At 39.2% G+C, this 26,637-nt stretch overlaps 1 long non-coding RNA gene across 1 annotated transcript; it reads right to left on the bottom strand.

The window, feature by feature from the left end:
* Positions 1-1,509: 1,509 nt before the first annotated feature.
* Positions 1,510-26,491, bottom strand: LOC124717186. The gene is made up of 3 exons (XR_007005716.1): positions 26,001-26,491; positions 6,657-6,713; positions 1,510-2,827 (listed from the first exon to the last, which is right to left on the bottom strand). It is a non-coding gene; the product is annotated as an uncharacterized LOC124717186 (long non-coding RNA).
* Positions 26,492-26,637: the final 146 nt, after the last annotated feature.

Below are 26,637 nucleotides of genomic sequence, written 5' to 3'. Positions count from 1 at the left end.
ACGCTCGAGCGTAAGCTGTTATGATCGTGACGCAGCCACGAGCAGTCCTGCGGAATTGTTTCTGGAATACTTGTTGTTGCTGGTGGGTAGAATGTTATGCGAATTATCTTCCATGTTCAATCAGACTCATAACTTTAGACCAACACGTGGCTAAAAAAAAAAAAAAGTAGTACACTGGTCTTGAACATGCGACTACAAGTTTAGAACGCACAACGATTACCACTAGACCACGGGCTCACCCAGTCCGAAAACAGCTTGAAGTAGATAACACTTCCTCCTAACACTTCCGCATCTTACAGTGTTGCCAGATTGTGCAGATAGCCGGACTTAGAGCTGGCAGGGGCGGTCAGTTTCATTGACCACCTTAAGTGAACGACTCGGACTTAGTCTCTGTGGCGGCCGGCCGGCGGCCAGGTTTTAAGTCTAAGACTGCACTTAAATTTGAAAAAAAATGGCTCCATTACATTTAGAAAGTGTGAGAGTAAAAGCAAGTGGGATTAAATATAATGGGATAGTTCTGTAGTATGTTCACTAGAAATCCTAAACATCTCTTAAATTTTCTACTGTAACAACAAATATGTGAATGTCCAACAGTTTTGCAGTATTAAAATAGCATATTGTTTATTATGAGAACCTTTCAGATTTGATATTATTTTACTGCACTTCTGCTCACTATTAATGCAGTCTTATCACCTAGATTAGCACAAAATAAATAATCATTTGTGTAATAACATAAAATGTCAGCTTGGGATAGTTCATTTGTTAAATTGTTTCCATGTTAATCACTACTCTTTGTTTACAATATGATTTGCTTCAAACATAAATGTGTGTGTGGCTATCACTTATGTGATCTGGGGTTGTAGATTTCTAGAAAAATGTTGATGTAATGACAAACTGTGCAAAGAATTGAATTACATTGTTAATCCTAGCCAGTCATGCTTGTAGCAGCACTTTGCACAATATTATGTACAACTATATGGTAAAAAAATGGATGAAATTGAAGACAAATTTGTGTTTAGAAATTGCCACCAAAAACAAGCTCTCACTGCTACAAAAGGCAATGGAATTTTGTCAGCAATGTCTAACTTTTGGGGATCATTGTGCAGGAGCAATAATTAGTTAAGGAGTATGCTACTTCAGAAGATATGAAAGCAGAACCATAATGCTGTGGGTCGTTTGTAAGAAGTGTCATGCTTTAAGTTATTACTGATGAAAAATCCCTGTATCACTCTGTCACTGATATTGATGCAGTTTTTTCATGTATTTAATGTTCACCTTTGCAGAAGTGAATTCCTTGTCACAGCATAGTGCCACTGAAAAATGCCTCACTACAAATACAGTTGTGGCAGAAGTTACGGGTTGCCATCATAAACATTAGCAGGTGCAGAGTATTGCTAAGAAAGCCACACATGGTATGCTTACTATAGCAGAAAACAGTGCCCCATCATAGGAATGCATTACTGAAAATATCTTGCTATAAATTCTGTTGTGATAAAAGTTATGGGCTGACATTATAAACATTAACAGGTGCAGAGTATTGTAAGAAAAGCCACACAATGCTATTCTCACTATTACAGAATAGAGTGCCCCATCATAGGAACGCATTACTGAAAATATCTTGCTACCAAATTTGTTGTGATAAAAGCTGTAGGTTACCATTATAAACATTAACAGGTGCAGAGCATTGCTAGAAAAGCCACACTATGATAAGCTCACTACTGCAGAAGAGAGTGCCCATATTAGCAATGTATTACTCAATAATGCCTCTCTACAAATACTGTCGTGATGAACGTTACGGGTTTCCACCATACACATGCTAGGAAAGCCACATATGCTATGCTTACTTTTACAGAAAAGAGTGTCCATCACAGCAATGTATTTCTCAAAATGCCTCACTACAAATTGTATTGTAATAAAAGTTATAGGTTTCCATTATAAACATTACCAGGTGCAGAGTATTGCTAGAAAAATGGCACACACAGCAGTATCGCTAACCTGTTTTTATTTATGAAGTAATTCTAATTTCAAGTGATTAGATGAAAATTAGTCCAGACCAAGTAAGCTATAAGCAGATATTAGACAGACAATAATTAGGATAGTAGCAGTCATCACTAATGGGACAAACACAGAAACAGTTTCACCTGTGAGATAACTTTGATACATTAGCTAGAATACAAAACAGCAGAAAAAATTACAAAAATTCACTATCATAGGAAAAAAATCATGTTACTGGCATTTTTCTTCTTCCAATATTTTAGTTTTTCTTTTAGGGCCAGAATCTTTAAATTTTTAATCCTCAGCTCCTTCTTATGTTCAGCCTTCATTATGTGTAATTGGGCCTCCAGTAGTTCCACTCTCTTCTTGCACACATTTTCAATTACTGTTCCCGAACCTGATGGCCCCGGTTTTGCAGGCATCCTGCGATGATGCCATGTATTTTTCGATGTGAAAATGTTTTCTTTGGGTGGATCAGGAGACTGTGAAACAGTCTGCAGCTGGGTGACAGCCACCAGAACATTCTTTGATGTCTCTTTACTGTGTATTACGTCAGGTGTGTGGGAAGTGCTAGGTTGTGTGCACTCTGCTAACTCGACAACTGAAGCAGATGGTGTGTTCTCACTGCACAGCACTGCACTCTATGTTAACAACATCCACAGTCATACTAAACTGTGCATCAGAATCATATGCATTTGTTGGTTTTTTGGGTAGGCTTCCCCCCAGCCTGTTTTATACACTTCCACCTCTTCTTCTGCAAGATCTTTCTGAAGTCTTCTTTTCATATTTTCGTAACAGGTTTTCAGCCTGTCACAGGATCTTTTTGTCACACCTGAAATTAAATAAATGTTGTAGTTTGAAGTACCATAAATTAATTCTTATGTTATTTACATTCATAAGTCCATTTTGCATTCTAAGACTCTTAACTTATAACTGCAATAAAAATCTAAGATCTATATATGGCCGTTGTTTACAAATAAGTTCATTAAAAAGAAAGTGGTATAGGCATATATGAAGAATACGGCACAGGGCTAACTGAGAAATGTATGTTCACAATTTTCAACAAGAAAGCTCCTGTTACTCACATAATATTTAGTTAACAGTGGCACGGCATTGGATTGTAAATTTAAAACAAACAAAACAATTACAACCGTAAATGTACATAGCCGTATCATGTGTTTCAGTGGTACGCCAATAACACTTTCAAATTTCAAACTAAAAGCCAGAGTGTGCCGTATCCTACGCTTACGATGAACCCAGAAAAGTTATTAACTTACCAGGAGTAGAATTAAATTGCGCCTCCACATGGGACCACATTGCCCGTTTTCCTTTTAAGCTGCAGCTGTCAGTTTTCTTATTTTCAAGACCGGATGCATTTGCACCCACCAGTTCAAGAAGTACATCTATCTCGTACTTCGAGAAATTCGGTGTTGTTCTTTTATTCTCCATTATTTTCCAAAAAAAGGAACAGATTGAAAATAGGTACCAATGTACATATATACACTTCTGCTTGTCGACAGAAAACATAGCAGAGAGAGAATTTGACACCAGTGATTATTTGTGCAATTTGATGTTTACTAAAAATCTTTGTGTCGTCAAGGCAAGTTCCATTGAAATGTGCAGAGTTTACTGTGGTCAAATGCACGCTTGGCTGACAATGGTTTGCTGACCAGAGATTAACGTTGGTGCACTGCAGGAACATTTTAAATGCTATTTACTTTTAACCATGATTGCGGGACCTTGGTTATCATGCTTTTTAAGCGGGGTTGGTGCACTCAGCACCCTCGGTAGCTGAATGGTCAGCATGATGGATTGTCAATCCTCTGGGCCCGGGTTCGATTCCTGGCTAGGTTGGGGAATTTTCTCCACCCAGGGACTGGGTGTTGTGCTTCATCATCATCATCCTATCATCCTAATCGACTGTAGGTCACCGAAGTGGCGTCAAATTTAAAGACCGGCACCTGGCGAACAGTCTGCCAGATGGGGACCCTAGCCATACGATTAAATAAAATGATCAATATGGTTGTAGCTGGTTGGCCACAGTTGTAAATATATTTCTGACAGTAAAAGATTATGTTCTATATGTGCTGATGTCACCAATAATTGAGTGAGTCACGCTTTCACATACAAGTTACTGCATTATTTAGAAAGCGTGTATGTTATCTAGCATATGAGTTGGAAGTTGTTTGCTAATTTTATTTCAGAAACCATCAGGCTGCAAAGGGTGGTAACGCATACTCAGTACCAGATGCCAATCTTGTCACAAAAATATGAGCATTACACTGCTGTTTGGGCCTTCACTATACTGTCTTTAGAACCACAGTGAAACTCCTTAAAGATTTCTTATTCCTGTCTGTCATCTAAGAATTATGGCGTGTCATTGTCAACATGAGGGATGTTCAAAAAGTAATGCAACACTTTTTTTCTGAAAGCAGGTTGGTTTTACTTAGGCTTCCAATAGACCATAGTATTCCCCACTGTTTTTGCTACAAAACCCTACTTTTCAATGTAATCTCCATTTAATGCAACAGCCTCACACTACTGCCTTCCTGGAAGGGTCTGGATCCCACATAGTACCACTCCACTGGTTGAAATTGGAGCCAACTTCTTGCTGCATCAATAACTTCCAAATCATCCACATACTGCTTCCCACAGAGTGCATCCTTAATTGGGGCAAACAGATAGAAGTCAGAAGGTGTGATACTCTGACTGTAGGGTAGATGAGGAAGAACAGTCCAATTAAATTTTGTGATCTCCTCTCGGGTGCACAGACTTTGTAATGCCTTGCATTGTAATGCAGAAGGGAAGTTTATTTGCATTCTGAAGGTGTCCATGCAATGCAACATTGCAGGAGTCACAGCTGTGTGCACCCAGCTGGCACATGGAAGATCGGACAGGTTTACACGACTTTGCTGCAATGATGACAGGCACCTCACTCAACAACTGACTGTGCTTTTGTTCACTGCCAGGTCTCCACAGACATTCTGCAAGCACCTATGAACATCTGCGAGGCTCTGCTTTTGCACCAAAAGAACCCCAATGGCAGCTTTCTGCTTGGAACACACCTCTGTTGCAGATGCTATTTTGAAGGCTACATACAGGGCCACCAACAATCAGAGCTTCATGAAGCAGGAATATTCCATGACGTCCCACAAATAAATTACACATTTTTTCAACCAAAACTGAATGCCCCTCATATTTTTTAATCAGTTGAGCACTGTTCCATTTATTAAAAATCAAGTGTGAAAGGCCGATGTGGCAAAGAAGTGCCTTAATAAACAAATGTTTCACTGATTAAGAAGAAAGATACCGCTTGAAATAAACTGAGTGATAAAATCATAATTGTTCTATCCTGAGAAATGAAGAAAGGAGAGGGAACAAGTTGCACTTTGGACAAAACAAAAGCCTTTACAGTGTAGGAGCAGTCAGAAAGATTCAACTGATGAAAGACATAGGAAAACAAGAAGGAAATAAAATGAAAATGAAACAGTACCTCTAAGGTCAAATATCAACATTTTAAGTAAAAGATTTTTTTTTTAAATCCCAGGCATATTTAAGGTTTTGTTGATAATTACGAGTTTTGTAATGGAGCCTTTTACCAAACATCATTAGCCATAGCCCAGGGTGTGAGTCGTTTTGTCACAGTGCACTCGTACAACCATTCAGGAATTAGGTGCATGATCCCAATGTACTAAAGGTGTTATGAGTAGCCCAACATTGCCTTAGGTGGATATACATTTATTTTGTCCAACTCCCCCAAGTGGAGGATCTACAGGCACTTCCGAAATTTCCATTACAAGCTTCTAGAACTTGTAGAGGGGACCGAGTACATAATAACTTTGAATAGGAACCCATGTTTGGAAATGTGATCCATCGATGCTACAGAGTGTCCGAGTGTTAAGTTATAGTCGCTGGTGCCCGTAAATTCATGTAAGTCTTTTATACAGAGTGATTCCATGATGACATTACAAACTTTCTTGGACGATGGAGATGGATAAATGTATCAAGTTTAGGAATAGGGTCCCTGGTCCAGAAATGAACAAGTCAAAAATTACAAGCGAAAACTGTTTTGATAGCTCTGACAGTGGAATACATGTAACACAACTGTTGTTGTTAAGAATGTAGGGTACACAACTTTTAGAGGTGGTAATATAAACCAAAACAAGAAACAATGTCTAGTAAACATGGGCTGTAAAGTGTATACCTGAGGAGCAGTGAGTACTTGTTCATCTTCACTACTATGAAATGCATCTCCTTTATTGAACAAGTGCTCATTGCTCCTCAGGTATGCACTTTAGAGCCCACCTATAATTTCAATGCTCTGTACACTGACGAATAATTTTTCTGGATGTAGGTTCTTATTAAAAGTATTATGTACTCACTCCCCTCTACAAGTCCTAGACGTTTGTAATCGGAATTTCTGAACACTTCATATGAACTGTGTGTACAAACATTAATGCTGCTGTCCAAGATCTTAAGTCTTACAATTGGTGACACATGATATCTTACTTTTTTTCCGACTCAATTAATCTCTAGTCTCTCTCTCTCAACACTGACACGATGTAGAAACTGATTATCAGTGTAATACTATTAATTTAATTTAGTTAAAAACTCTGTGCAAAATGCTAGCACTTACAGGCACAAATAACTGGTATACTTACAACATTTTCTTCTTTAATGCAGATCTGTTCAGTTTCTGGTTGCTGGTAGGTTAATATCTGCAGAGTAAGAAAACACAGTGAGTCCACACAGATTCATATTTACAGAAAAAATTTTGTTAGTTACAAATTTCTGAACATAACACTCCATACTTTGAGGAAGCCCTACAACAACAGTCAGCTTTTCAATATGAGGCTAATACTATATAGTGGTTTTCCGTCTCCCTACAACACATCCTGTGAAGAAACTACTGTGCTGTTTAAACACTGAAATCCAAATTGCTGTATTTTATTTGTTACTGACTCCACATTTTGAAGAAGAATTGTTCTACTTAAATACACTCCAATTTTACATATCGTTGTTTGTATGATTAGAGAGAGAGAGAGAGAGAGAGAGAGAGAGAGAGAGAGAGAGAGAGAGAGAGAGAGAGAGTGTGCCATCTCTGGGCACTTTGGCCCAACAGTGCTAGCAGATGACAGTGGCTGAATGTGTGTGAGACTTTGTCCATGACTCACCCCACTATGCTTTCACTGATCAGATCAAGTGACTTCGGCTTCCCATTCCCATTCAGGTGTACACACTGCTTCACAAAAAATGCCCCATATTTGTATTTCCACTAACATCAGTGCAGTGTGCCTAAAGTCTGATAAGACACTGGTAAGAAGAATGGAATAACTGTGCAGTAACATTAATTTCTGCTACATCAATAAACTGTTTTCTGCATATAGGAAACTTTTACAAATACTAAACTAACTGAAGTTGCATACATCTAAGACATATTATCTGATAATATGACACCTTTTCTCTGCAGTGGTACACATATTGTACTGAAACTTACTAACAGATTATAGCTACACAGAAACTCAAACTCAGGCCCACACTTTGTGTAGGCAATTCTTTCAGTAGCTGTGCCCTCAAAGTATGGAACAAGTTAACAATATGTTTGGCTATAGAATTTATTGTGACTACATTTTGAGTTGTAATTTGTTTTATAATGTACATTAACATGACCATTTAACTGAGGAACAGAAAGGAGATCATAAATATATAATTTCACAGATATAAAAATATAACTGATGAGAGACAACAGTATTTAACAAAAGAATGACTTTTACTGTAAATACCAGCTACATTTACTCATCAAGAAGTGAGAAATGAAATCCAGCTCACATTACACTGCCTGGCAAAAAAAGTGAAGCACTCAGAACACACGGACAGATATCAATGTAACTTCGTACACATACACACAATCAGTATGCATATAAATCAGTTGCAGTTCTCTGTGGCAGGTAGAACCTAATAGAGTATATAAGGCCACATCAAACATTAGTGACAGAAGTGAACGAGCAACAGCGCAACATCTGGATTTGTGACATTCCAGCTACAAGCAACAGCATCAGGCAACATCCCAAGTTGTCCTGTGTGCGAGCAACAAATTCCTGCTATAAGATAGGCTACTGGAGCTGACCAGCTGTTTCTATAAAATGATGCCCACAAACTGTAGAATATTGTAGCTTAAGAGTAAGGCAACAAAATTAACTTTACTTAATAAAATAAAGCAATAAAGAAATGTATCTGTTAACCCATTGTGGAATATGGATAGTGAGCGGTCAAATATTTCCCAAGGAAAATCACCAAACAGCCATGTGTTTTGGGCAGTTATTTTACTTAGACAACCAGTTTCAGCATTTCAGTAATGACTTCTTCAGACCTCTATGCACTCCATGTACAGACAACCAAATATATCTATCCTTGCATACTGTGGTCATCAATATCTGAATCCTATGAATTCATCTTTTGGGTCTTTACTTTGAAGACTTGACAACAAGTCTTTGAATGAAGTGAACACTCAAGAGACAAATTCATGGAATCCAGATATTGATGGCTCCAGTATTCAAGGTTCAATACATATGGTTGTACATGGAGTGCACAAGAGCCTGAAAATGGAATTACTGATATGCCAGTACTGGTTGTATAAATAAAATTACTATTCAAAATATGCAGCAGTTTGGCAATTTTCCTTAGTAAGTAAAGGAATGTTGAGCATAAATCTTCATGGAGAATTGCATAATTTATATCAGCTGCAAAGACCACGAGACAAATTCTTTGAATATACACGGATGAGCAGAAATACTTATGACTAGCTCATCAATGAATTAAAGAAGAGTGCTTCCTATGTGAACACAAACTTTTAACAGCTGATAAATGCAATACTTTTCCCACAAAGTGTCTGTGGTATAGAAGTATCTGGCTAGTAATCTGAGTCATCGTGGGTTCCGGTTTCGGACCTGCCTACTTCTTATAATTTAACTGACTCAACTACAATCCTATCATCTGTTCAGTGCATTAAGTTTTATCTATACTTTTTACACTGCATCTCAAAGTTTATTTTTTAGGTACTGCCAAAGTAATTGATCTTTAGGCGTATATGCATCTATCCCGGGTATATCACACACATTAAATTCCTTATATAATACATTGACCAATCATGAAATTTTACTGATACTTTATTGTTAGGAACGTAATTCATCAGCTATCAATGTTAAAGTCAAGTGTTTCAATTAATATAAATAGTCTGCATACATAAATCATATTTTTTTTAAAAATGAAAGGTCAAACGTTTTGTGGTATGATTTCTGTAAAAGTATTAAATAAAAGAGATTAGGGAAACCTAAAACACATGTCATTTGCTGCACTCAATTTCAAGCACCATTCACAGGTGCCTCAAATGTTCCCCTAATCTTATTTTATTGCTTTTAAGCAAATCATTTCACAAAACATTTGACCAATTTCTTTTTCATTTATTTTAATTTTTATTTTTATTTCCAAGTTTTATTTAGAAAGCTTGATCTTACTGACACCACATTTGCCTTCCTAGCATCTTATGTTCCTGAAACATCCTAAATTTAGCATTTGATTTGAAGGAAGCATTTTTGACAGTTAAGTACCACATCCATGTATCATTTTATTTGTAAAATGGCTAGACCTTGAAGAGATGAACTTTTTGACACTTCATTTGCCTAGCTAGCAGTAGCTGTTCGTGAAATATTCTAATTTTCCCTCAACTCACTAAGTTTTTTTTAATTACCCTAATTACTTTCAAGTAGTTCAATATTTGTTTGCAAAACTAGGTCTCACGCTGGTCAATTTGATACCCCATTTGGCCATTTCTTGATCTCTGTTTGGCTGTGAAAATTTGGATAAAAACCCATTGAGTAATTTATGGGCATTCTTGTTTTAGCTCTGCTCAAACATCTGACCAAAATATTTCAAGTTTTAATCATATGACAAAACACATCCTCTTCGCTGTCGCGCAAAACCTAGTTTCGATATCTCAAACTGTTTATGAGATTCGACAATTTTTCGATGACAATGCGCAGGGAAAGAACTGGGTACACCACGTGCTGCCCATCCGGCAGATGGATAGAGTGAAAGGAGATATCAATTTGCTGTTGTGGTGTGCGTACTGTAAGACCTCCGGTACACACACCATCGGATTATTTGACTTGTCGCTCTAACGAAGTAGGCGAGTGCCAGCAATATGTCTCGTGGTCTTATCGTGCCGTGTTTATCTTCTGCCGTTAGGTCAGACGATAGAAATACCACGTGCACGCTTAGAGTAGCAGATTGACGGTGACCAATTTTAAACAGAACTTGATTTATTTTCACACACATTTATTAAAATAATAACAAGCATAAAAATTACTTAACTTGGTTCTGGATGCTATTTACAATTGACAATCTGAAGTTCCTTTGGTATTGGTACATTAATCTTATTGTCACATATATCTCTGAGACTTGACAAAAGTGTCTATACATTTATCTTCATGGTTATGTACAGGCATATGATAATCTTCTTAGGCGCAGACTGAAACTTGACTATAGACCGGTACAGACTAATACAGACTAGTACAGACTGTTACAGACAGGTGCAGACAAATGCAGACTGATTAATCGGAGGTCTGTACACTCGTTATAATACCTCGCACGTTCAGGTATCACTTCGCGAGTGTGATCCGCGAGGAGAAAAGGTTCTACATTAGCAGCAATCTCATTGGCTGCATTACATATTAATACGCGGATCGGTGGAAGCAGAATTTCGTCTGTCTCTAAGGCAGCGCCATCTCGTAGTGCGGAGACGGATGAGCGCTGCACCTGCACTGTTGTGCTTAGCGGGGTGTGCTCTAGTGGGAAAGTTGTGTACGCACTGATTATGCAGAACTACGTACACAACATCTGTCAACTTTAAATACAATTTCAATTTGTTGGCTACATTTCGCACAGTAAAATGAACTAAATGCACAGTCTACACAACGTGTTTTTACCTCTGCAAACGTTTAAAAATTTCACGCTGTCATTTACTTAGATTCAAGCAGCACAGTAATTATGATGAATAACAAAAAGACATTCAGTTCTTTTGCGAGTGAAGAAAATGAGCTGTAAGATTTGAAAGAATCAAATTATTTCATCAAACAGATTTCTTAAAAGTGGATTATAAGTATTCCATAGCATCCAATCTGGCACTTCGCCGATGAGACTCAGAGCTGTCACTGTCCCTGTGACAAGATTCAGTAACGTTTGTATTAAAACAACGTGACTTGTAGCAGACAATTAGTAGTGCCACAGACATCACCAACCTAGGGTATTTCTGTAACTGTACCAGCAGTCGTGCTTTGTCACCTGAAGTGGTCACATGCTGTCAATTGGTTCTGTTGCTCACAGAGGACATAGACTAAAGGGCGTGAACAGTGTCAGATGTCGAGTGATCACTATGAAGGACACACAGAAGTCACATGCTCCTGAGAGACAACATATTCTACACCTGATAAGAATCTGAAAGAGGCCTCATTGTGGGACTCCACTTGGCCAGCTAGTCGAATCATGCAACAACCAGATTTGTGGCAGTATTCAGAAGTGACAGTGGTCTGACGTTTGACTGCATGAGAATGTGTGGACAGGCATACTTGTTTGTTTGTCAGCGAGGTCATCAGTCCCATCGGATTAGGGACAAATGGGGAAGGAAGTTAGCGATGCTATTTCAAGAACCATCCCTGAACTTGCCTGAAGTGATTTAGGGAAATCACAGAAAACCTAAATCAGGATGACCGGACACGGCTTTGAACCATCGCCCTCCAGAATGCGACAGGCGTACTTGCCGTCACAGTTTTGGTCGGCCACATCTGACCACCACAAGGGAGGATCACTGTATTGTCCACGAAGCATACTGTAACCCCTTCAAAAAGTAAGGTAACTTTTCAAATTGCGCGGGCAACATACATTCGATTATCTCTCTCTCTCTCTCTCTCTCTCTCTCTCTCTCTCTCTCTCTCTCTCTCTCCCTCCTCCTCCTCCTTCTTTTTCTTCTTCTTTTTTTACACACACATGTCCCAAATATATGTTCACATTTTCAAGTGTACAGCATACTTCGTTCGTTTTTGACGGATAGAAAGGTTAGATGTGTTTTAGTGTGTTCGGCGATTTCAGACTTTTATCAAAAAGAAAAAAAAAAGGAGCAAAGAATTTGCATCAAATTTTGTGCGAAAAATGGAATGAAGTGCTCTAAAACACTTGAATTGTTGACAGTGGCATACGGTGAGTCTGCTCTAAGTAAAAAATATTGTTTACAAGTGGTACAAGTTCTTCAAAGATGGCCGAGAAGATGCCAATGATGAACCTTGCTCTGGACGCTCCAGCACATCAACAACAGACGATAATGTCAAAGCTATGAAGAAAATTGTTTTGGAAAATTGTCAAATTACCATAAAAGAAGTTGCTGAGGATGTTGGCATATCGGTCAGCTCTTGTCATGCAATTTTTTTTTATGTTTTTGGCATGAGATGTGTGTCAGCGAAGTTTGTTCCAAAACTTCTCAATTTTGATCAGAAGAACCGTTGCACGAGCATTTGCCCAAAAGGGTCATAACTGGTGACGAAACATGGGTTTATGGTTATAAGGTCGAAACCAAAGCCCTGTCATCCCAATGGAAGCATCCTGGAGACCCAAGACCAAAAAAAGCATGCTCAGTTCGATCAAATGTCAAAGTTTTGCTAACTGTTTTTTTTTTTTTTTTCTTTCTTTCTTCTATTACCATGGCGCAGTGCATCATGAATTTTTGCCTCAAGGTTGTACAGTCAATAAGGAATATTACCTTGATGTTATGTGTCATTTGCGACAAGCAATAAGCAAAAAACATCCGGAATTGTGGAAAACAATTCCTGGCTTTTGCATCACGATAATGCACCTGTTCATTCATCACTGCTTGTGAGAGATTTTTTGGCCAAAAACAACATGATAATCATGCCTCAGCCACCATATTCACCAGATTTGGCCCCCTGAAACTTTTTACTGTTCCCAAAACTGAAGAGACCAACAAAAGGATGAAGATTTTCAACAATTGAGGGAATAAAAACTGCATCACTAGAAGTACTCAAGGCTGTACCAAAAAGCTCTTATGAGAAGTGCATCGAAGATTGGAAGAGGTGTTGGCACAAGTGTATTGTATATGAGGGGGATTACTATGAAGGGGAAAACATGAATATTGATGAATAAATAAATATTTTTCATAAAAATGTAAAGTCACCTTACTTTTGAACACACCTCATACAATAGTTGTACATCGGTTAAATGGCACCCATCCCACCTAAAACATTACATGCATCAAGGCCGGAGGGTATTCAGTATCACACCAATAAGTGGGCTCCTACTCCCAAGTTCTTTGTAAATTTGACACAATTTAGTAATCACGTAAATACACCACAGAGCCTCTAAATTCGTGAAATTTTATTTCGCTTCCTCCTCCTCTTCTGGGTGCTTGACTTTTTTTGTCAGTCAGTGTATTATTCTACCCTTCATGAACTCTATAATTGAGCTGACATCAATGACATTTTATTTATTATGTCTGCCAGTGAATGAACATTTTACTCAGCAGTAAAGCGTGTACTGTTTTGAAACTTACTGGAGGATTAAAACTACATGCTGCCATGGGGCTCAAACTTGGGACCTGGTCCTTTGCGAGTAATACTCTTACCTACTGAGCATACTGGGCATGGCTAATAATCTACCCTCACTGCTTGACGATTACTAGGAGTACTTCTGTAAAATTAGCAAGCAGAAGAGATACTGGCAGAATTTGAGTTGGGAGGGCAGGTCACAAATTGTGTCTGGCTAGCTCATTTGATTTTGGCATTGCCCATGAAAGTCAAGTCTCCAGCCCAGTATCCCTGATCAATACTTTCTGGTTTACCTTTCTTTTTAATCATAAACTGTTACAGATGAGCACATTCCTAAAATTTTGGAGACTAGCATGTATATATGCAAACCTCCTTTCCCCAGACAGAACTCTCAATAATTTCTTAGGATCTATGAACATTGCTCCTCAACCATTTCCAACCCAGTTTTTCTCCCAACATCATATATTGAGACCTTCTTTTCTTCCTCCTCCTCCTCCTACTCATCATCATCATCATTTTCCAACTCCAGTTTTGCAGGTTTGGTGTACAAGCACTCACCATCTCCTCCTGTCTTCATACATCTTCTGTTCCATGACAGCTTCCCATTTCTGTCCTTCCTCCTCTTCCTCATGATCTTCTTCCTACGAGGTCCATGTCGAAATACTTTTTGGCAGGTCTTTCTCAATTATGTGCTCATACCATTTACGCCTGTGTATCTTTATGACACTGGTAACAGGAACCTCAGTACCAGCTACTTTTCTACTCATCTCATTCTTTGTTTTGTCCTTTCTAGTTGTTTGATTCATGGTTCTAATAAATCTCATTTCTATCACCTGAATTCTGCTGAGGTCTTTGTTTAGTAGGGAAACTGGAAATTTGTGGTAAGGTCTTATGGGACCAAACTGCTGAGGTCATCGGTCTCTAAGCTTACACACTACTTAACCTGACTTACGCTGAGGACGACACACACACATCCATGCCCGAGGGAGTGCTTGAAAAACGGATCGGGGGGGCCAAGTGGACTGTGACAAGATGCCTCAGACCGCATGGCTACCCCGTGCAGCTCGTTTAGTAGGGTACATGTTTCTAAACCATATGTAAGGATTGGTACAAAATAGGTGTGGTACATGGTTGCTTTTGCTTTTCGTGGCATTTTATCATTCCAGAGAAGATTGACTGTAAAAACTGGATGCTTTCCGTGTCCTGCTGAGTACTTCCCACTTAATCGTACTGTCTTTCGAGATCATGCTTCCTAGATACTTGAAATGGGAAACAGGTTCTACTTCGACTCCTTCTACAAATATATTTGAGGTTGTTCCTTGCCTGTTGATGGTCATTTCTACAGTCTTTGTTTCACTTATTTTTAGTCTGAAATTTCTGAATGTGTTGTTCCAGTCATTAAGTTTTTTCTGTGCTTCAGCTTCTGTCTCTCCCCATACCATTAAACCATCAGCAAAAACCAGGGCATCTGGTTTGCTGTCTATTTTCTTGATAGATTTTATGATCTTCTCCATTACTATTAAAAACAGGAATGGTGACAGGGTACTTCCTTGTTGGACACCTCTCTTTGTTTCAAACCTTTCTGATTGTCCATTTCCTATCTGGACACAGCTGTAACACTTTTTGTATAACATCTTGACATTTTCAATTACATACTTTGGCACCTTTAGGTCTTCCAAACATTCCCATATCTTGTTTCGAGGAACAATGTCACACCCTTTTTCAATGTCCACAAATACAATCACAATCACAAGATTTCTTCCATATTCCCATCACTTTTCTGCCAGTACTCTTATAGGAAAAAATTAGATCCATAGTACCTCAATCTTTCCTAATCCATATTGCTTTTCCTCAAGCAAAGGTTCTACTATCTTTCTAAGTCTCATTTCTATTATCTTTTCTAACAGCTTCAGGGTGTGTGAGAGCAGCAAAATTTCCAAATTTTCTTCGATTACCCTATTTGAACACAGACATGCTGTCTCTTTTACTCCAATCTTCTGCGATTTTAGTTTCTTCACTGAAACACTTTATACAGCCAAATTAAGCCTCATATTCCAGTTGCCTTCATTATGTCTGATCTGAGACCATCAAAGCCTGTCAACTTTCCATTCCACACACTCTTTAATGCTGTTTCTACCTCAAGCCATGTTAACGGGTGTCTGTTGGTTTGGACTTCACTAATTACTCATCCGTGTATGTTACTCCTTATAGATGGAAAATAGGTTTGTGGATTCATCATCATGACTAGGGCTGTTTTATAGGAGAAAGATATAAAACTGAGCCCACAAGATTTCTTCCATATTCCCATCACTTTTCTGCCAGTACTCTTATAGGAAAAAATTAGATCCATAGTACCTCAATCTTTCCTAATCCATATTGCTTTTCCTCAAGCAAAGGTTCTACTATCTTTCTAAGTCTCATTTCTATTATCTTTTCTAACAGCTTCAGGGTGTGTGAGAGCAGCAAAATTTCCAAATTTTCTTCGATTACCCTATTTGAACACAGACATGCTGTCTCTTTTACTCCAATCTTCTGCGATTTTAGTTTCTTCACTGAAACACTTTATACAGCCAAATTAAGCCTCATATTCCAGTTGCCTTCATTATGTCTGATCTGAGACCATCAAAGCCTGTCAACTTTCCATTCCACACACTCTTTAATGCTGTTTCTACCTCAAGCCATGTTAACGGGTGTCTGTTGGTTTGGACTTCACTAATTACTCTACAGTCATTGATGGTTGCATTGTCCCCTTCTCCGTGTATGTTACTCCTTATAGATGGAAAATAGGTTTGTGGATTCATCATCATGACTAGGGCTGTTTTATAGGAGAAAGATGTAAAACTGAGCCCACCAAAAAATTTTAATATCTATTGTTGGTTTTATTCACCTTTTTACAATGCTTCTGCATGGCACTTCTCACAATGCTTCTCCATGGCACTGAATAAATTTATAGATGAAAGATGGAAATCAAACATTGTGGTGCTTTAGAGATACCCAAAACACTCAGGAGAATGCAGCTTCATGAAGCATCAGCATCTACTGGCACCAGTGTTGAGAAACAGTTAATCTTCCAATTACTAGCAAAGCACTGGTATGATGCAAATGCGCAACACGTGGCATTAAGGGATTAAAGCACTTTTCTAGATGAAGTCCACAGTTCCTACTGCATGTCTCACACTCAGAAATTGACTCTCCTTCCTTCCATTATTCTCAGTTGACCTACCACAAACAATGCAATCCTTTTTTGAACAAAATAATTTTGGGTATTGGACCACATCATTATAAAACATTCAAGCAACTGAACTGCTGATCTTTTGACCAACTTTGCAGAAGTCCTCTTCATGGCAGTTTACTGCTGAAGACAGTCACCACTATCCACCAGTTAACAGCCCTGACGAGGACCACATCAAAGTTGGTGAAAACATCAGCTACTTGATCACTTCAATGTTTTATAGTGACACGACCTAATAACTGCAATTATTTTATTCGAAATAACACTAGCTGTTGAAGCCTACAAACTTATATCAATGTAATCCTCACTTATTTTCATTTAGAATAATAAAATGCACCTTTCCAATCATTCTCCCCTCAGCATCAGAAGTTAATGGCTATCAGGGAGAAAGAACTGGAAATATTTTAGTTGCATTACTGGCAGAGCACTTTGAGGATGCACAAATCCCTGTTGTCTCAATCAAGCCAAGGAACTTCATATGTCCAGCATCACCAACAAAATAAATCTTATTCTTCATCGTGTCTGATTCACTGGCACTTATAGCTGTTGAATGCTTTCATTAATACCCACAACAGTTGCATAACTCCCTCACAGCTTTAGCTGAAACTGTGACACTCCTGGTAACCGATGTGATACCCTCCCCCTCGCCCATCCTATTTCCGCTACTGTTTGGGCGGCAACATCTCTGAATGACAACAATCTGCCATAGTGGCTCCCATTAGTTGGATCAAAATGCCCTACTATTCTGGCTTCTCCGCTACTCTGTAGCCACTTTCAAGTGAGTATATAACAACCTATCAAATGGAAAATTTGGATTCCAGTCTAAATGTTCATTTAAGCATACACTGCTAAAATCTAGCAGGTTGGCTGGACATTAAAATTAACACAATAATACTAATATTATGAAAAGGATACATTGCTATTCACCACACAATGGAAATGTTAAGTTGCAGACAGGCACATTTCATAATACTGTCATTATTTCATCCTGGATTTTTCATTGTTTTAAAATAATAACAACTGTATGTAGTCATATTGTAGTGCTTCGCGAATTTCCGCATAAATTCTAGAACCACTCATCCCTCTACTGTCTCGAACACATGATATTTTAAATATAAGTGGGAGAGTGGAAGCGTATCTACTGCACCACCTGTTTCTGTGTGCAGGTTGGAAGTTTGTTATGAGAAGACTGTATGAGTGGCAAACCACTGATGACGACAAGTGTTTGCCGCTAGCACCACAGATGCTGTGTGAAAGAACACAGAGTAATTACATCCTGTTCTTTGCTGTGTTAGTGAATGTGATTATTGTAAAAAATAAAAACAAACAATTGACTACAGACATTTAACTTACTTCATGTCTTAGCTCTGTACAAGGCAAGATGCATGTGATGTTCACAAATTATTTGGTTGTCAAGCCAATGCAATTATGAATGTGTTTAATTGAGTCTAATGCTTGATGACTAAGTTGGTTTGCTGAAGTTTAAATGTTTGTATGAGATGTGGTAAAGTCAACTTCTCGTGTCGTCAAACCATTAGAATATCGCTAAGTGAGATGCACTAATGATGAGTTCACTCTTCAATTTTATATTGTATGAATTATGAGCATGTCAAAGTATGAGAATGTTGCCATTGTAGTTCTCGGTGAGCAGATTTTTTTATCTATCCAATTATGTTACATTCTATTATTTTTACTATTACTAATATTGTTATTTTTATATACAAATATTTCATACTATTATAATCAGTGGCATGTCAAAGGGAGGATAATGACAAGTTACATTTGTCGAGAGGGGTGCAGGGGGGTGGGGGGGGGGAGGGGGGGTGCAAACTGTGAATTCTTCTCCAGAAGGCAACAGAAGATCATTTACATCTAAAAGTTGTAGGTAATATTGGTCTGCAGAGATCATGTCACACAATGATAGGAACAAATGGTGGGAGAGGAGTCGAGCGGATCAAATCAGGTTAAACTGAAATCCTGCTGTTCAGTAACTTGGTGGATAATGAGCACTGCTGTCAAAATGGCCTGTGACTCAAGCGACAGCATGCAACAAAGTCCAGCAAAATCATGCTAGTGATGGGTGGTAATGTGTGCATGACAAAGGGGAGATAGGAACTGTAATAGAAGACACAGATGGGCAACAAGAGAGAAAGAAAATGGTTAAAGTACTTGATACGGCAATAAATGACAGGTGACACAAGATATGTAGTTATGTGTATCATTCCAGAGGATTGATCCCTACATCTTTTTACTGACAAATGATACTCACAAAAAAGAATTATAAAATAAGATGTTGTAGGTAAATGTACAGATATTGTGTGGAATTGTGATTTTGATTTGCACACACTGAACTCTATCAAAGGATGACGCACGTCTTCGATGTGGGATTGCGACTGCAGCAACTTCACGAGAGGAGATTCATGCTTGGACACAGAAACAATTACTTTGTGGAGTGCCAGTCTGCCTTAGATATGTGCTGCATTCTAAATCACAGAGACAAACAACTAAAGCTTGTACAGCAAAACAGACTTTTAATTAACGTTTTGTCATTCTTGCTGATCACGATTCTTAGTTCAGCTATTTTCTACTGAAACAAAATCGTCTTGTAAATGAGTTTATGTATTATATACTTTTTTCAAGATAATATTCTTGTTATTAATACTACTGAAATCTCCAAAATTATTAGGTAGATATTAGAACTGTGCTGCAATCATTCTTAACAGCAACACAAGAACAGACGGATCCTAAGTACAAGAATGGAAAAGATACCATGGTCAATAATAAAGGGTGAAGATGAGATAAATTAATATTGAATGTTACAACTTAAGTAATAGGATAAAGGAAGCCATGTGGCTGTGTGAATAATATAATGGATCGTCCTTGTTGAAATATAATTAACAGAAAGATTAAATGTATGTAGTGTAACAGGTTGTTCCACCTATTCCTCATAATCACATGAAAGATGTTCACATATATATAAAAAAACCTTGTTTAGATAGTTAGCATGTAGAGAATTTTTACTGTGCACATGAAGGGTTTGTCAATGTTCAGAACCGGAACAAGACACGTGAGCCCAAAACATCACCAAGGCACATCATCAACTGAACTCCTCAACCAACTGTGAAAGGGTCGCTTATGCAGAGAACAAGAGGAGCTGCATACAAGGACAACACCACAAAACAGCTAAAAGAAGCTGAGGAGAAATGTCGTTCTCTTAAGTTCTTTTCTGAGATTCACTTCAAATATGTTGTTTTGAGTAATGAGAGATTTGTCACCTAACTTTGTTAAAGTCAAATACGAGAACAGCCAAATACAGAAGAGTCCCCTAAAAAAACAGTTATGTCATTCTGTAGCAAGTTGGTGTAGATGTGAGCTCTCTTACAGTCCTCGACACTCTTCAGACGGCGAAGAAGTTTTGGATTAGATTAGATTAGTTTTTCATTCCATAGAGCCGTGTTGAGATCCTCGTGGATGTGGAACATATACAATACATCATTTGTTTCTATTAAAAAATTCGTCAATGGAGTAGAAGAAGTTGGCCACTAGTAAGTCTTTCAGGCTCCTTTTAAACTGATCTTTATTTGTAACTAAATTTTTTATGTTTGCTGGCAGATTATTGAAGATGAGTGTTCCTGAGTAGTGGAACCCTTTTTGAGCTAAAGTGAGTGCTTATAAGTCCTTGTGCAGATCATTTTTGTTCCTGGTATTGTATGTATGAACTGAGCTGTTTGTTGTAAAAAGAGATATATTATTTAGGGCAAATTTCATTAAGGAGTGAATATACTGAGAGGCAGTAGTTAGTATGCCCAGTTCTTTGAAGAGGTTTCTACAAGATGTCCGTGAATTTACTCCACAAATAATACATATTACACGCTTTTGGACTCTGAAAACTTTTGTTTGACTTGAAGAGTTACCCCAAAATATTATACCATATGACATTATGGAATGAAAGTAAGCAAAGTATGCAAGCTTTTTCACTTTTATGTCGCCTATGTCTGCTAACACTCGAATTGCAAATACAGACTTGTTAAGGCGTTTCTGCAGTTCTGTGGTGTGCTCCTCCCAACTGAATTTATTATCAAGTTGTAACCCCAGGAATTTAAGACTGTCAATCTCTTCTATCTGCTCTTCTTCGTACTTTATGCATATGCTAGGTGGAAACCTCTTACAGGTTATGAATTGCATATAGTGAGTCTTTTCGAAGTTTAATGTCAGTGAGTTGGCTTTAAACCATTTATTAATATCTATGAAAATATCATTAGCAGATCTTTCTAGAACTACACTCGACAAACTATTTATTGCAATACTTGTCTCACCTGCAAACAAAACGAACTCTGATTCTGGCAGTGTAACTGATGAGAGATCATTAATGTACACAAGAAAAAGCAATGGCCCTAAGATGGATCCTTGTGGGACACCACATGTAATTTCTTCCCATTCTGATGATGACTTAATTCACTAGTCCCTTGCACTGACACCCTTTGTTTCCTGTTAGTGAGGTATGACTTGAACCATTTTGCAGCACTGTCTGTGACACCATAGAATTCTAATTTATTTAAAAGGATGTTGTGGTTTACACAATCGAATGCCTTTGACAAATCACAGAAAATACCTGCTGCTTGTAACTTGTTATTTAATGAATTAAGTACATTTTCACTGTAGGCGTAAATAGCCTTTTCGATATCAGAACCCTTCAGAAATCCAAACTGTGTTCTTGATAATATGTTACTTGTGGTCAGATGGTTGAGAAGTTGCCTGTACATTACTTTTTCTAAAATTTTTGAGAATGCTCGCAAAAGTGAAATCGGTCCAAAGCTACAAGTTGTGGCACTTCTTAGCAGGTCCATTGCATCAAGAACACACAAGAAGGCAACTGTAGATCTTAAATAAGGTAGAAGTGCGCATGAACAACATCTGGGTGACAGACCGTGAGTGACGTTGTTAGTTCAGTTCCACCATCCGAAGCCCTCTCTCTCTCTCTCTCTCTCTCTCTCTCTCTCTCTCTCTGTGTGTGTGTGTGTGTGTGTGTGTGTGTGTGTGTGTGTGTGTGTGTGTGTGTGTTTATGTAAGGCCAAAAAAAATCATCAATAGTATATGAATAAAACCAGAATCACAAACTGAGAGAATAACTTAGAACAAGCTTGTCATGTTAATAGTAATGCTGGCAATCAGAAAGCTCCAGATATATAAACACAACTGGCCAAGCGATGCAAGCTCATTTTCCTCCCACCCTACACCGCAAGGGTATCTCGCCAGCTAACAGGGCATCTGCGTCGCTCACCATTTGGCCTCGAAACCGTACAATTCTAGATGGCCAAATCTGGCGCATTCATTTTGGTATCTTTGTCTGAATCCAATGACGATACTAATTTTCTCATTCAGAAATACAGGGTCCAGTCACATTAATGTGATCATCGCTATGTTCAAAGTCAATGTGCAATAACCAATCACTGATGCCAGCACTAGCAGGGGAGGGTGTATAGTGCATGTCAGAGGGGGGATGACAAATGGTGAGGGGGATGCAGAAAACAGTGTAATAGTTGTCACAATGCGGAAACGGAGTAGTTTATCTGATGTCCTAAAGGGTGTGATCATTGGCTTTCACGACAAGGGTAAAACATTTACAAAATGGATAAATCTGTAAACTGTTCGCATGCTGCCATGGTTAAAGAATACCGTGCATAGCAAAATGGCGCTATCCGATGCCGGTGCCAAGACAACTGTGGTACACCACAGACCACAGATGACAGATGACAAGGGCCAACAATAGCTGCAGAGATGTGTATTAGCAAATGCAAGGGCTATCCACAAAGTACATTATGTTTTCATTTGTGTCCGTTAGGGGCGGGGCTAGCGCGGCCATCTTGGTGTCATGGCATTCCGCCGCTCAGTCGGTATCCTGCCGTGCTAGTGAGAGGTTCGTGCTGTACTCCATTGAGTTACTGTGACAGTTTGAAATGTCAGCGTTAATTGAAAATGCCGCGAAGTGTGAAGTGCGTGCTGTAATAAGGTTTCTGACTGCAAAAAACTGTACACCGATAAAATCTATCGGCAACTTTGTGAAGTGTATGGGGGCAACATAATCACTGAAGGTGGAGTGCGTCAATCGGTCATAAAATTTAAAAATGGCCGAACTAACGTTCACGACGAAGAGCGAAGTGGAAGACCCAGCAAAGTGACTGCTGAACTTGTCGAAAAAGTCGATGCCGTGGTCCGTGAAAACCGTAATTTCACAATAACGGAACTCTCTATGAGTTTTCCACAAATTCCACGAAGTTTGCTGCACGAAATCATTTACCGAAAAGCTCGGTTACCACAAGTTTTGTGCAAGATGGATACCAAAAATCTTGACAGAGATTCACAAAAATCAGCGAATGGCTGCAGCGTTAACGTTTTTGGATGCTTACGAGAAAGATGGTGACTCATTACTCGATCGCATTGCTACTGGTGACGAAACATGGGTTAAGCATGTGAACTGCGAGACAAAATTGTAGTCAAAGCAGTGGGGGCACACAAATTCCCCCTAAAAACCCAAGAAATGCATGCAGACAATGTCGGCAAGGAAGGTGACGGCGACTGTCTTTTGGGACAGAAAAGGTGTGATTTTTGTGGATTTCCTGGAAAGAGGCACTACAATAAACTCGCAAAGGTATTGCCAAACTCTGCACAACCTCAGAAGAGCAATACACAACAAGCGCAGGGCAAAGTTGGGCTCAAAGATCTTGCTGATTCACGACAACGCCCGGGCCCACACAACAAATGCCACTCATGAAATTCTCGAATCTTTTAAGTGGGAGTTGTTTCCTCATCCGCCGTACAGTCCCGACCTGCCACCGAGCGACTTCCACTTATTCCCAGCAATGAAGAAGTGGTTGGCTATGCAGCGTTTTGATGACGACGCACAGCTTCAAGAAGAGGTAACCACGTGGTTGAAGGCACAGGCGGCCGAATTTTACGACGAAGGAATTTCCAAGCTCGTCCATCGCTACGATAAGTGCCTTAATTTAAATGGCAACTATGTAGAAAAGTATTATTTAAGTGTGGCTTTCATCTGTATACAGGGTGTTACAAAAAGGTACGGCCAAACTTTCAGGAAACATTCCTCACACACAAAGAAAGAAAATATGTTATGTGGACATGTGTCCGAAAATGCTTACTTTCCATGTTAGAGCTCATTTTATTACTTCTCTTCAAATCACATTAATCATGGAATGGAAACACACAGCAACAGAACGTACCAGCGTGACTTCAAACACTTTGTTACAGGAAATGTTCAAAATGTCCTCCGTTAGCGAGGATACATGCATCCACCCTCCGTCGCATGGAATCCCTGATGCGCTGATGCAGCCCTGGAGTACGGCGTATTGTATCACAGCCGTCCACAATACGAGCACGAAGAGTCTCTACATTTTGTACCGCGGTTTCGTAGACAAGAGCTTTCAAATGCCCCCACAAATGAAAGTCATGAGGGTTGAGGTCAGGAGAGTGTGGAGGCCATGGAATTGGTCGACCTCTACCAATCCATCGGTCACTAAATCTGTTGTTGAGAAGCGTACGAACACTTCGACTGAAATGTGCAGGAGCTCCATCGCTCATGAACCACATGTTGTGTCGTACTTGTAAAGGCACATGTTCTAGCAGCACAGGTAGAGTATCCCGTACGAAATCATGATAACGTGCTCCATTGAGTGTAGGTGGAAGAACAAACTAAAATGAGCTCTAACACGGAGATTAAGTGTTTCCGGACACATGTCCACATAACATCTTTTCTTTATTTGTGTGTGAGGAATGTTTCCAGAAAGTTTGGCCGTACCTTTTTGTAACACCCTGTATAATAAAAAAAAATTCCAACACTTTATTTATTTTTAATTCCAAAACGTAATCTACTTTGTGGATAGCCCTCGTAGATGTGGAACTGCTGAGTGACTGACCACCCAGACTAACCAAGGGGCTAACAACAGTGTGTGCTCAACAACCGTTCAGTGAACATTGCTGTGTATGGACCTCTGCAGCAGATGCCTGGGTCGTGCGTCCATGCTGACTGTTTTTCATTGCCAACAAAGGCTGACATTTACATTCCAGTACAGCAACTCAACATCCACTGAGTGGCAGCATGTGGCCTTTTCAGATGAATCATATTTCATTCTCCAATGGACTGATGCTCATTGGCATGTATGGCCCTGCAACATTCGTTGTCAGGCCAGAGGAGGGAGAATTATGGTCTGCGAAATGTTTTCATGGCATACCCTGGGTGATCTCATTATTACGGAAGGCACAATGGATCAACACAAGTATGCACCTATCCTTGTGCACCTCTGCATGCAGTTCCCCCCCCCCCCCCCCCCTCCCAGCAAGATGCCATCCACCTGCTGGACAATGTAATGTGTCACATAGATCGCAGTGTACGTGCATGGTTTGAAGACCACCAAACTCCCCGGTTTTGAACCTAGTCGAGAATCTGTGTGACCACTTCGATCAGGCTGTTCACGACATGGATCCTCAACCGAGAAACCTAGCAGAGATAGCACAGCACTGGAATTAGTGTGGCTCCACATCCCTGTCACTACCTATCAGAACTGCACTGATTATCTTCCTCCCCCTGCACTGCAAAAGGTGGCTCTCCCTGTGTGCGCATGCACGTGTACGCACACACTCTCACAAACTTATCTGGACACAATTCCCATAATTATCAATGAGTAGATTTGTCGTTAGTACACTTTACATAAGCGTTTGCTTCTGCCTATATTGTGTAACACGACTTGTGCAACATCTCTGAAGAATCTCCTAAATGGGATTTATTGAACATAACGTGTGGATAAAATCAATTAAACTGAGTCACTGATACTTCTGTCTTTCTACTTAGCCTCAGATCAACCCGCAAACTCACCTCAAAGAAGCTTATGTACATAGCAATCCTGTGTGTAGTCATATTACACCAACTATTACTTCTACCAAATTCTTCCCATAAATAACAGAGCTACTAAGAATTGGCCTGTTCCATGTGAATAAAATGGCTCACAACTTATCAATTTGATTATTTTCTTTCTTACGCATAAGCTCTACATACGGATACCAGTTTTTATTGAAGTGGATTCTTTCTTTCATTTGTCATAATTGTACAAAAATAAAATGCTACAATGAGTATTTTGATTACTAACACTTACTGGTTCTTCTTTGCTGTCTATTATGCTGGACAGTGTGACTGCCTCTTTCTCCCCTGTGGATACCTGTAAGTAGAGAACATGCCAGAAAATTTAGTAAAAGCAGAGACAAGACCAAAAGTCAGCAGAAAGGATAGTCACTCACTCACTCACATTCTCTCTCACTCATTCATGCTCACATTGTGTTCCATAAATTTCGCCATGAAGGAGAGTCTTCCAGGATATGGAACGAGTCAAGTTGCACATTAAGAGGCAGAAGAAGCTACTGCTGTCTAATTCTGTAAAGTGTACTTACAACTTCTCACTAATCATAATCTTATGAAACTGGTATTTTTAGTAATTACTTCCAGATTATTTTACATGACTTCATTACCCTTCTCCCATGAACCATGGACCTTGCATCGGTGGGGAGGCTTGCGTGCCTCAGCGATACAGATAACTGTACCGTAGGTACAACCACAACGGAGTGGTACCTGTTGAGAGGCCAGACAAACATGTGGTTCCTGAAGAGGGGCAGCAGTCTTTTCAGTAGTTGCAGGGGCAACAGTCTGGATGACTGACTGATCTGGCCTTGTAACATTGTTGCCAGTTGAATGGAATGGACAGTGTCTTGAAAGGAGGATATACGATGACCATCAAC

The sequence above is a fragment of the Schistocerca piceifrons genome, chromosome 9, assembly GCF_021461385.2.
Source record: "Schistocerca piceifrons isolate TAMUIC-IGC-003096 chromosome 9, iqSchPice1.1, whole genome shotgun sequence".
Classification (NCBI taxonomy): domain Eukaryota; kingdom Metazoa; phylum Arthropoda; class Insecta; order Orthoptera; family Acrididae; genus Schistocerca; species Schistocerca piceifrons.
Note: the sequence above shows the minus strand (reverse complement) of the source record. Positions and strands in the feature narration are given on the sequence as shown.